We start from the raw sequence: 11,369 nt of genomic DNA on the forward strand, positions 1-11,369 counted from the left end.
GAAATAAATATCACACTGATGACATCACTCGACTTCCTTCTTCCAATTTCCTGAATATCTATGAAAAGAAGCCCGTGGTAGTAGACAACATGTGGTTTGATACCTTGCAGCAGCCATTTTGTAAAATGAAAATGGTCACTGGTGTTACTGTGACTGGTGTCACCTTTCTTATGGGTAACAGCAGTGACTCCCATTTATAGATCAACTTTATTCAAAGCTATTCATTTAGATTGTATGCCAAATATAACAATTTAGCCTCATCTACTTAATTATAGTTGAAGAATAATGATCTTTGGTCTTATGCATGCCATTGTTGATTCATTGTGTCACTGGTGTTACTGTCTTTTTTTCTGTCACATTAAACACAATGTCATGTGACATAATAATAATAATGTTACATCCATTTAATTCTGCTACACTCAAAAGTTAAGATTTAAAGGATTGCATCATTGATTTTAACTGGTTTTCAAATATTTTCATTGTTATAGCAAACACATGGTTGCGCAAACGAACTAACCTCATTCAAGCACACTTTTAACAAACCTGATTAAAATAAATAAAGCATAATCTCCTTATTTGTTGCATTATTATTATTTTTCGGTAACTCTGTCTACATGTGCTGGAAAAAAAATGGAAAATAATATTTCATAAAAACCTTTAATATTGCCAAAGAAGTAAGGTAACAACAGTGACAAAAAAATGGTACATGCGGTCTTTAAATAAATGCACAAAAAATATAAAAAATCATTAAGCTGTCATTTATGCGTATTAATAAAGTCAAAGGGTAATCTAATAATGTGGTGTAAGTTTAAATGTTAGAAAAATAAGACATCTTGCCATACCAAAAGTGGACGTTTCTGTAGAATGACCCATTACAGTACTGCCTAATGATGCGGGAATTAGCAAAAACAAATTAAAGGGTTAGTTCACCCAAAAAATGAAAATTCTGTCAGTAATCACTCACGGTCATGTTGTTCCAACCCCATTAGACATTCGTTCATCTTCGGCGCATGTGTCGTGGCTCTCAGAAGAAAATTAATAGTTGAACAAAGTCGTTATTTTTGTTTTGAGCCACTGTAGTCACTTGGACTATTTTAAACATTGTCTTTACTAACTTTATGGGCCGGCAAGTTTAAATTACAATAGAAGCCTATGTGTCAGGTTTCGTACAAACGAAGCAGACAAGATGGTAAGTTTGATATTTTAATAGCAGAATGGATCGGACACAGCGTGAAAGGTGAGTAAACAGGAAGTAGATAATTGGATGAAGCTTAACTGAATGATAACAAAGTCTCTCTTTCTCTTGCAGATGCAGATAATGAAGATTCTTTGAAGATGGACTGAAGACAGGCTGAAGAAGATCGGGATCAACGGTAAGTATGCAGGTAGGTGAAGTAGTGAGTCTGTGTGTCATGAATAGACATGTATTGACGAGTAGGGCTGGGACTAAATTAGTTGCTTAAATAAACAAAATAATCCTACAATAGTACACATAAGCCCTTTAAATACAAATAAATAGCCATGTTTTATAAAAATGTTCACAAAACTAAATGAAAATGTTGTATGTAAGATAACGTTAATTAAGTTGTAGGTTACGTTTCTAATGTCACAGGTAGCCTAATAATCTCAAGGTTTACTGCTTACACGATTCTTTTGTAGTTTGGTGTACTAAAGTGTTGTTCTAAAATAAACATTCACGAGTGTACCTTATTACTTCTTCTCACTGCTGATTCCTGATGGTTTAGAGGATGAGTCGCCCGCTGTCGTTTCAAAGAATAGTATACGGCGAGCGCGTCAAGCATAAAATGCCTCGACCACTTGGGGAGGCGCGCGCAGTCAGAGAAGAAGAGATAAAAGCCCACCCACACTGACAACTGATTGGTTGACTTACCGAAACGGGCCAATCAGGATGCTCTCTCTCGCTCCCTCTCCCTCTCTTCTCTAAACTAATTTGCGGGCATCATGGAGCCGCTATTAATATGCGGGAGACTCCCGGAACTTCTGGGATACTTGGGATGTCTGTAGGTACTCTCGCATATAGGCCTAATAGTCAATACGAATGGAATGTTATTATGTGTCATGGAACATTGCACTCCCCAACTCGCGAAAGGTCGGATGTGCTCCATCTTTTGATGGATTCAAGGTTTTCTAAACAAAACTTATGTAAGACGCAATGTCATTAGACACAATCCATGTCATTAGAATCAATGTAATTAGACACAACGTGCACACATGTGCAGGCCAATGCTTTTTTTTTTTTTTGCGGTGATGACGGTGACGAGCTCAGACCCGCGGTAGGCATCATGTGACCGCGGTATTGCGGTAATGCGGCAACCGCCCCAGCCCTATTGACGAGACCAGACGAGGAGTGAAGGGAGAGTGCTGAATAGGGCTTGTTAACGAGGGAGTGCAGGTGATGATGATGATGGCTGATAGAGTGCAGGTGTGCCAAGGAGGATGATGGGAAGTGTAGTGCACACACAGATGAGGAAGACAGACGGTGGGTGTGACATTACTCCCCCCTCCCGCAAGGCGCGACCCGCGCCGAAGGCAGCAGAACACGGGAGGGGGGGTGGGCATCCTGGAGTCCGTGATGGGTAGGTGGACCGGGTGTAGAAGGACGGACTCCAGGATGGTCCAGACGGCCATGGCGGAGCAGACTGGTCAGGGGCCATGGCGGAGTAGGAGACCACCCCTCGGATGGCCATGGTGGAGACGATCCCTCGGGCGGCCATGGCGGAGACGACCCCTCGGGCGGCCATGGCGAAGTAGGCTGAGGAGGTGGCCATGGCGAAGCAGGCTGAGGAGGTGACCACGGCGGAGAGGACCCTTCGGGTGGCCAGGATGGCATTGGTCCCCCCAGAGGACTTATAGCCCCCCTCAAAATTTTCTTGGGGAAATTATCAGGCTCTGGTTCAAGGCTGGATGAGACGGGGGGCGAAGGCGGCTCTGGGCTGGACAGGACCAGGGGTGAAGAAGTCTCTGAGCTGGGCAGGACCAGCGGCGAAGAGGGCTCTGAGCTGGGCGGAACCAGCGGCGAAGAGGGCTCTGAGCTGGGAGGAACCAGCGGCGAAGAGGGCTCTGAGCTGGGCGGAACCAGCGGCGAAGAGGGCTCTGAGCTGGGCGGAACCAGCGGCGAAGAGGGCTCTGAGCTGGGCAGGACCAGCGACGAAGAGGGCTTTGAGCTGGACAGGACCAGCGATGAAGAGGGCGTTGAGCTGGACAGGGCCAGCGGCGAAGAAGGCTCTGGGCTGGACGGGACCAGCGGCGAAGAGGGCTCTGAGCTGGGCAGGACTGGCGGAACCAGCGGCGAAGAGGGCTCTGAGCTGGGCGGAACCAGCGGCGAAGAGGGCTTTGAGCTGGACAGGACCAGCGATGAAGAGGGTGTTGAGCTGGACAGGACCAGCGGCGAAGAAGGCTCTGAGCTGGACGGGACCAGCGATGAAGAGGGCTTTGAGCTGGACAGGACCAGCGATGAAGAGGGCTTTGAGCTGGGCAGGATCAGCTTTGAAGAGGGCTTTGAGCTGGACGGAACCAGCGGTGAAGAGGGCTTCGTGCTGTCGCTGTGAGCAGTCTCAGTGGGGCAGTCGCTGTGAGCTGTCTCGGCTGGGTAGTCGCTGTGAGCAGTCTCGGCTGGGCAGTCGCTGTGAGCAGTATCGACTGGGCAGACCCTTGCTGGCTCTGGCTTGACTAGGCAGACGCTTGCGGGCTCTGGTTCGACTGGGCAGACGCTTGCAGACTCTGGTTCAGCTGGGCAGACACTTGAAGGCTCGATATGGTTCTGGATGAGGATGGGTGAGGAAGTGAAGATGACTGGTGGCTGTGGATCAACTGGGCCGATGAGAGGAGGGAGATCGGAGAAATCATCCTCCTTGAGTCGCGTTTCGGACCCGAACTGAAATGCCGGCTCGGCTGGACACAACCGGATGATGATCGGGGCTGCGTAAAATAATGAAAGCTGACTCATTCTGGAATCCGAAGGATTCTGCATCTTGGTCTGGTCTTCTGTCAGGTTTCGTACAAACGAAGCAGGCAAGATGGTAAGTTTGATATTTTAATAGCAGAATGGATCGGACACAGCGTGAAAGTTGAGTAAACAGGAAGCTTAACTGAATGATAACAAAGTCTCTCTTTCTCTTGCAGATGCAGATAATGAAGATTCTCTGAAGATGGACTGAAGACAGGCTGAAGAAGATGCAGGTAGGTGAAGTAGTGAGTCTGTGTGTCATGAATAGATATGTATTGACGAGACCAGACGAGGAGTGAAGGGAGAGTGCTGAATATATAGGGATTGTTAACGAGGGAGTGCAGGTGATGATGATGATGGCTGATAGAGTGCAGGTGTGCCAAGGAGGATGATGGGAAGTGTAGTGCACACACAGATGAGGAAGACAGACGGTGGATGTGACACTATGGAGGAGTGAGACAGCTCTCAGATTTAATCAAAAATATCTTAATTTGTGTTCTGAAGATGAACGAAGGTCTTACGGGGTTGGAACAACATGAGGGAGAGTAATTACTGACAGAATTTTCATTTTTGGGTGAACTAACCCTTTAAAGCGAACAATTAATTCCTTGCACCTATGCCACAAAACTGACATAATCCAAAACATAGACTTAATCCTTCAGATGAGACGTTAAACCGAGGTCCTGACTCTCCGTGGTCATTAAAAATTCCAGGATGTCCTTCAGAAAAAGAGTAGGGGTGTAACCCCGGCATCCTGGCCAAATTTGCCCATTGGCCCCTGTCCATCATGGCCTCCTTATCATCCACATATACATATATACTGATTGGCTTAATCACGGTCTCCTCTCCACCAGTAAGCTGGTGTGTGGTTGGCGTTCTGGTGCAATATGGCTGCCGTCGCATCATCCAGGTGGAGCTGCACACTGGTGGTGGTTGAGGAAATTCCCCCCTTCCATGTAAAGCACTTTGAGTGCAGAGAAAAACGCTATATAGAATGTAATGAATTATTCTTATTATTATAATCATCTGTCACCCACTATCTATATATTGCATTATAACAATTATAGAATAAAAACTACAAATTATTTGAGATATGTCATTACAGTCTGAAGTACAGATATCCATCCTCACCTGTTTGAGTCTGAGCATCAGCAGCACGAGTCGCACTGGAGTGACGTCAACTCCCCTCTTCCATTGATTGGCTAGAGGAGGAGCTGTCAATCTACAGTAGATCTAGTGGACCAATGATGACGCTAAAGCCCGCCCTGATTTAGTGTTTATGAACCCTATATTATTCTGCGGACACCACTTAGACAGCCAGCCGTTGAATGAGGACAGTCTATTAACTATCTCATCACTCCTGCGAACAGGAAGGGGGTCAGAGGAAATTACAGTGCCTGACATCGTACTTGCGAGTTCACAGCTTTGTATTAGTAGAAAACCTGTAGTATTTTCGAATTACCATGCTTTCCACCCTCATATCCCCCTGAGAGGAGAGATTTATGTATTTTTTGTCTGGAAAAAATCCTCCGATGATGCAAAAATCGTCATATTGCGTCATCAGAGGATTTTTTGGCCAGAGGCTAAAGACTACAGCCAGTAGGAGGGGCTGTCCCGCATGTTCTCAACCCGCCCATAGAGGGATCTCACTCACAGAATGTACACAGTGTCAGCTGTCTTTTTTTGGAAGCTTAGCTAGCAGGCTCTTGTTCTGTGGAGAAAGCTGAGTAGTAGGAGAAAGCTGAGTAGTAGGGGTTACCATCTTCTTTTCCCCGGACATGTCCGGCCGTCGATATTGTCCAAAATGTCCGGGATTCGGCTTTTGCTTTCTGCGGTCGCCATTCATTGTTTACATGCACACCTTTTGTTTCAATCTAACTGAATTCATTCCGATTGGTGAATCTGAATGTAGTGTTTACATGAACACTAAACAAGTGATCGGTTGATGTGCGTTTTAACATTGCTAAGAAAATTCCCGCTCCTCCGTGAGAGATGCGAGACCGGCACGTCTCAGTAATCACACCACCGGCCTCGCGCTGTTCTCCCACAGCCCTCAGTCTCTTCCTGCTCGCCACAGTAAACATGATGAATGGCGACTGTAGAACGCAAAAGCCGAATCCCGGACATTTTGGGCGATCTCGAAATCCCGGGTAAACTCATCATGGAGACTCACTAGTTAGCCTAGCCTTGTTGTTTTCAACTGCGCTCTCTAACCGGTAGGCGTGGCTTGGGAGTGGCCTCCTAGGGCAGCGAAGCAAGTGCATTCTGGGAGTTGTTGTCTTTCATCCACATAAGCCAAAAATACATTTTCTGTCTTTTCTTAGTCTAGAAAGCTCCAAATTCAAAAATAATTTCACATTTCTTCTACATAAATGACCTATTTTAAATACACATTCATCTTTCCAGAGGTGAAATATCCCTTTAACATTAATTTTAGTGATCTCCGACTGGTGAAGTTGAACATCATTAGTGCCGACGTGAATAATAATCTTAGAGAATTTATGATTAGCATTAGCCAGCACTTTTAAATTTGCTTTGATGTCAGGCACTCTCGCTACCAGCAAATATGTGACTATGGTGGCTGGTGTCTCTATTTTCATGCTCAGTGTAATAGAATCGCCAATAACTAGGGCACCTTCAACAGGATTCACAGTGGGTGTTTCACTGAAAGGGAAGAATCTGTTTGTTATGGTAATCGGAACGGAAGAGCTGTGTTTTGTCCCGCAACTACAGCGTCTCACCGTCACCCATTTGCCCTTCTACACGGCTTTTGCATAATCTACAAATGTTTACTTTTTAATAGCAGTTTATAATGTTTTTAATAGTAGCCTATACTTTTTGTGCAGTCATCATTGAATGACAGGCAGTCATTTCAGTTAAAGGCACAATATGTAAGATTTTTGGATTAAAATATCCCAAAACCACCAAACAGTGTTGTATATTTTGTTGATTACATTATCCCAATTCTTTCCAGCAATGTTTAAATCCACAGAAGTCAGCTATTTTAACCAGTGTAATGGCCCGTGTCATTGAGTCGTCTGTCAATGACGTCATATCCGCGTTACCCTCGTTTTCCGCTTTTACTTCCATAGAAACACCAAAGCCACTTTAATATATTATGTGCTTTATTAGACAGGTGAACAGCTGTTTGGATACCTTTATTGATAGAGAAACAATAATCATTGTTATATATTATATAATATTATAACATAACACCCCTCACGCTTCATTTACAAGGCGTTTGCGGCAGCGAGCCAGGCTGGTGGTGCTTTACACTCAATAGCTGTGTTGCAAGCTCACCAGGCTGACCTGCTAAGAGACTTGGGTCAGGGGAAAGGATTGTCTTCTGAAGTGGTCGCTGAGTTATTTCGCACCACAGACCCTGCGCTCGGCCTATCAGACAAACAGCCGCTGCTGTTGGCCGTTCAAGAGCAGCGATGGTGCTTACGGAGAGGCATCTGTGGTTGAACCTGGCTGACAGAGAGAAAGAGAAAAACCTTCTCATTGATGCTCCGGTCTTGCTCCAGAACTTTACGGCACATCCGTTGAGACAGTGGTCGGGAAGTTTAGAGAAGCTAGGGTGCAATCAGTGGCATTCAGAAAATATATCCCATGTTAGGTTCCCCCACTTTTTTTAAACAAAAGTGGCTTTTCTGGAGGTTATAACCTTAAATAATCTAGGCTCCCAGAAGTAAGCTGCTGAAGTTCCCCTAAGGGAGATTAGGTTAATTGAAACTAGGTCGGTCAGTTTGCAGATATCCCTCCGTTTCACGTCCCTGTATATTGGGTCGTGAGCAGGGTTTGCTCCCCTTCGGTAGGGTATAACTTTTCAAACTCAGAATATAATCTGGCTCTCCCCTGATATCCTTGGGATGGCAGTACGGTGAATTAGAGTGTTAGGCAGTATCAAACTGCTTGCTCTTATGAGACATCTCAAAACGAAGCTGTGTTACGTCCATCAGTTAACCCTCAGTTTGGTTTGTCCCCCTCCTCAACTAAAGCTGGGTTTTTAAGTAGGGAGGTCAAAATAAAAAGATGATGATAGGGAACCAGGGTTACATTCATAACTTGAGACTATTCTGGCTGGGTTCAACTGTACATTCAGTATACAGTGAGGAAAATAAGTATTTGAACACCCTGCTATTTTGCAAGTTCTCCCACTTGGAAATCATGGAGGGGTCTGAAATTGTCATCGTAGGTGCATGTCCACTGTGAGAGACATAATCTAAAAAAAAAAATCCAGAAATCACAATATATGATTAACAATTTATTTGTATGATACAGCTGCAAATAAGTATTTGAACACCTGTCTATCAGCTAGAATTCTGATCCTCAAAGACCTGTTAGTCTGCCTTTAAAATGTCCACCTCCACTCCATTTATTATCCTAAATTAGATGCACCTGTTTGAGGTCGTTAGCTGCATAAAGACACCTGTCCACCCCATACAATCAGTAAGAATCCAACTACTAACATGGCCAAGACCAAAGAGCTGTCCAAAGACACTAGAGACAAAATTGTACACCTCCACAAGGCTGGAAAGGGCTACGGGGAAATTGCCAAGCAGCTTGGTGAAAAAAGGTCCACTTTTTGGTCATAATTTTTTGGTCATAACTTTTTGGTCATAATTCCACTAAACGTGTTTGGAGGAAAAAGAATGATGAGTACCATCCCAAGAACACCATCCCTACTGTGAAGCATGGGGGTGGTAGCATCATCCTTTGGGGGTGTTTTTCTGCACATGGGACAGGGCGACTGCACTGTATTAAGGAGAGGATGACCGGGGCCATGTATTGCGAGATTTTGGGGAACAACCTCTTTCTCTCAGTTAGAGCATTGAAGATGGGTCGAGGCTGGGTCTTCCAACATGACAATGACCCGAAGCACACAGCCAGGATAACCAAGGAGTGGCTCTGTAAGAAGCATATCAAGGTTCTGGCGTGGCCTAGCCAGTCTCCAGACCTAAACCCAATAGAGAATCTTTGGAGGGAGCTCAAACTCCGTGTTTCTCAGCGACAGCCCAGAAACCTGACTGATCTAGAGAAGATCTGTGTGGAGGAGTGGGCCAAAATCCCTCCTGCAGTGTGTGCAAACCTGGTGAAAAACTACAGGAAACGTTTGACCGTTTGCAGCTGTATCATACAAATAAATAGTTAAAAAATCATATATTGTGATTTCTGGATTTTTTTTTTTTTTTTTGATTATGTCTCTCACAGTGGACATGCACCTACGATGACAATTTCAGACCCCTTCATGATTTCTAAGTGGGAGAACTTGCAAAATAGCAGGGTGTTCAAATACTTATTTTCCTCACTGTATTTAAAGCTACACTGTGTATTTTTTTAAGTTGATTCTTAGCAAAAAACACTTTGTTCTTTCAAAATGATATGTGCTCATTAATGTGTAATTACTTCTACCAACTAATTCTCGTAAGTATTCTCGTAAGCGTAGAATCTGCCATTTAGAATACATAAGAGCGAGTCGCTCGAATGGCGGAAGCCATGTTGCGCCTTGAAGGATCCAAATTTAAGAATACGTTTAAGATCTGCTGATCTTACTTCCTTACATAACATCACATGAAAAACTAAGGTGAATTACACTGTATTGGGCATTCAAGGTGAACATGATGGCATCAATTTACTGATCAGAAGTCAGCTTTAAGTCAGCTGTCTAAACATTGTAATAGTCAGGGGTTTTGTTAGTCTTTGATCTTCCAACTAAGTGTTGAACTGTGTGTGTGAAGGTTACATAGTCTTAGCTCTCGTGACCATTTGTGTTTATACCATTTGGGGAGCTCAGTTGGGGGTAATTGCCTCTACTGTCATCCCTAACTAAGGCTGTGTGCATGGTCAGCACCATTAAGGACAGCCCACTGAAATGCCTATAAAGAAACCATGTAAAGTTACGTTAGTCAGACTGATTTGGGAAGAACTGCAGCCGCGTCAACGCGAAGTCCTCAATAAAGAATAACTTTGTTTGAACGTGATCCCCAACGTCTCCTGGTCTCTTGCTTCGACGAAGAAAAAGTTTTCAACAATTTGGTGCCTGTGACCCGGATAGAGTTCCAGCTCCTTCACCTGAATCCAGATTGAAACAGCAAGCTCAACAAAAGATCTGCTTTCCAGACTGCATCTTTTGGAATCCAGAGCGAAACCTCTAGCTAAACAAAGACTGCCAGACTGAATCTTTCCAGCTTCCTCCAGATTGAAAACTTCAAGCTCAAACAAAGATCTGCTTTCCAGACTGCATCTTTTGGAATGCAGAGCGAAACTTCCAGCTGAACAAAGATTTCCAGTCTGAATCTTCTTTTACAACCAAGGGTTGGTGAGTGCTACTCTATTCAAAAGAACCTTTAAAGACCAGTACAAGTTTGAAATCCTCTGCGCCGTTCAGAGAAGTAGTTAACAGACAGCTGCAGGGTTTTGTTAACTAAGTTTATCCTCTAAAAAGTTTTTTTTTTTTTGATGAAATTGCATTATCCTCTACATTGCTAGAGAAGGTTTATCCTCTGTAAAGTTAGTGAAGATTTATCCTCTGCTTTATCAGGGACGGTTAGCATTAGTGCTAATATTTTGGTTTATCCTTTGCTTCAGGCAGAGAAGAATTAGCTTTATGTGCTAGTTATTTCTGTTGATCCTCTGTTCTTGTAGGCAGGGAAGATTTTAGCGTAAAGTGCTAGTAATTTGTGTTATCCTTTGCTCTGGGCAAGGAAGGTTAACAATAGCTGATGTGTTAACAAGTGTACCCTCTGTGTAGACACTAGAGAGAAGTTTTAGTGTTTTTGATTGTGTGGTAACAAAGAAAACTCACAAAAATGTTTAGGAAAAATCCCAGACTGATCCCCACTACTGAAAAAGGTGGCCGTGCAGCTCCATTGTGGTCAGAAAGCGAATTTAAAACATTGTTGGGAGAACACATGGACTCAATCGTGACTGAGAAAGTCAGATTGAATTTAACAAAGAAATTTAGCATTGATCCAGGCAGAGTTTGGTCAATCGAAGATTGTAAGAAGGTACTAGGAGAAAGTATTCGCAAGAACAGTGTCAAAGGCATTATCTTCTGTCACAGAGAATTCGGTTTAACCCTAGCTACAGAACAGTCTAAGCGCAACTCTGAGCTAGAGAAACAGATCAAAGAGCTCCGTGCTAGAATATCTTCGTTGACTAAGAAAGTAAACCGCAACAAAGATGCAGAAAAAACTGATGTGGAAGAAGTTAGTCAGCCTGATAACAATTATCCTGACTTAAAAGCTTTCGTTGAAACAAATGTAGCCATCCAATCAGCAACTGATCAGCCTGTAGATTCAGTGCAGGTTTGTGGGGCTAGGAGAAGATCTCAGGGAACTGAAAGTGTTACTCCGAACTCTTCTGTTGTCCAAATACAAACGGTTGCCAAAACATCTTT

Source organism: Abramis brama (genome assembly GCF_963993115.1).
Source record: "Abramis brama genome assembly, chromosome: 13".
Lineage (NCBI taxonomy): Eukaryota > Metazoa > Chordata > Actinopteri > Cypriniformes > Leuciscidae > Abramis > Abramis brama.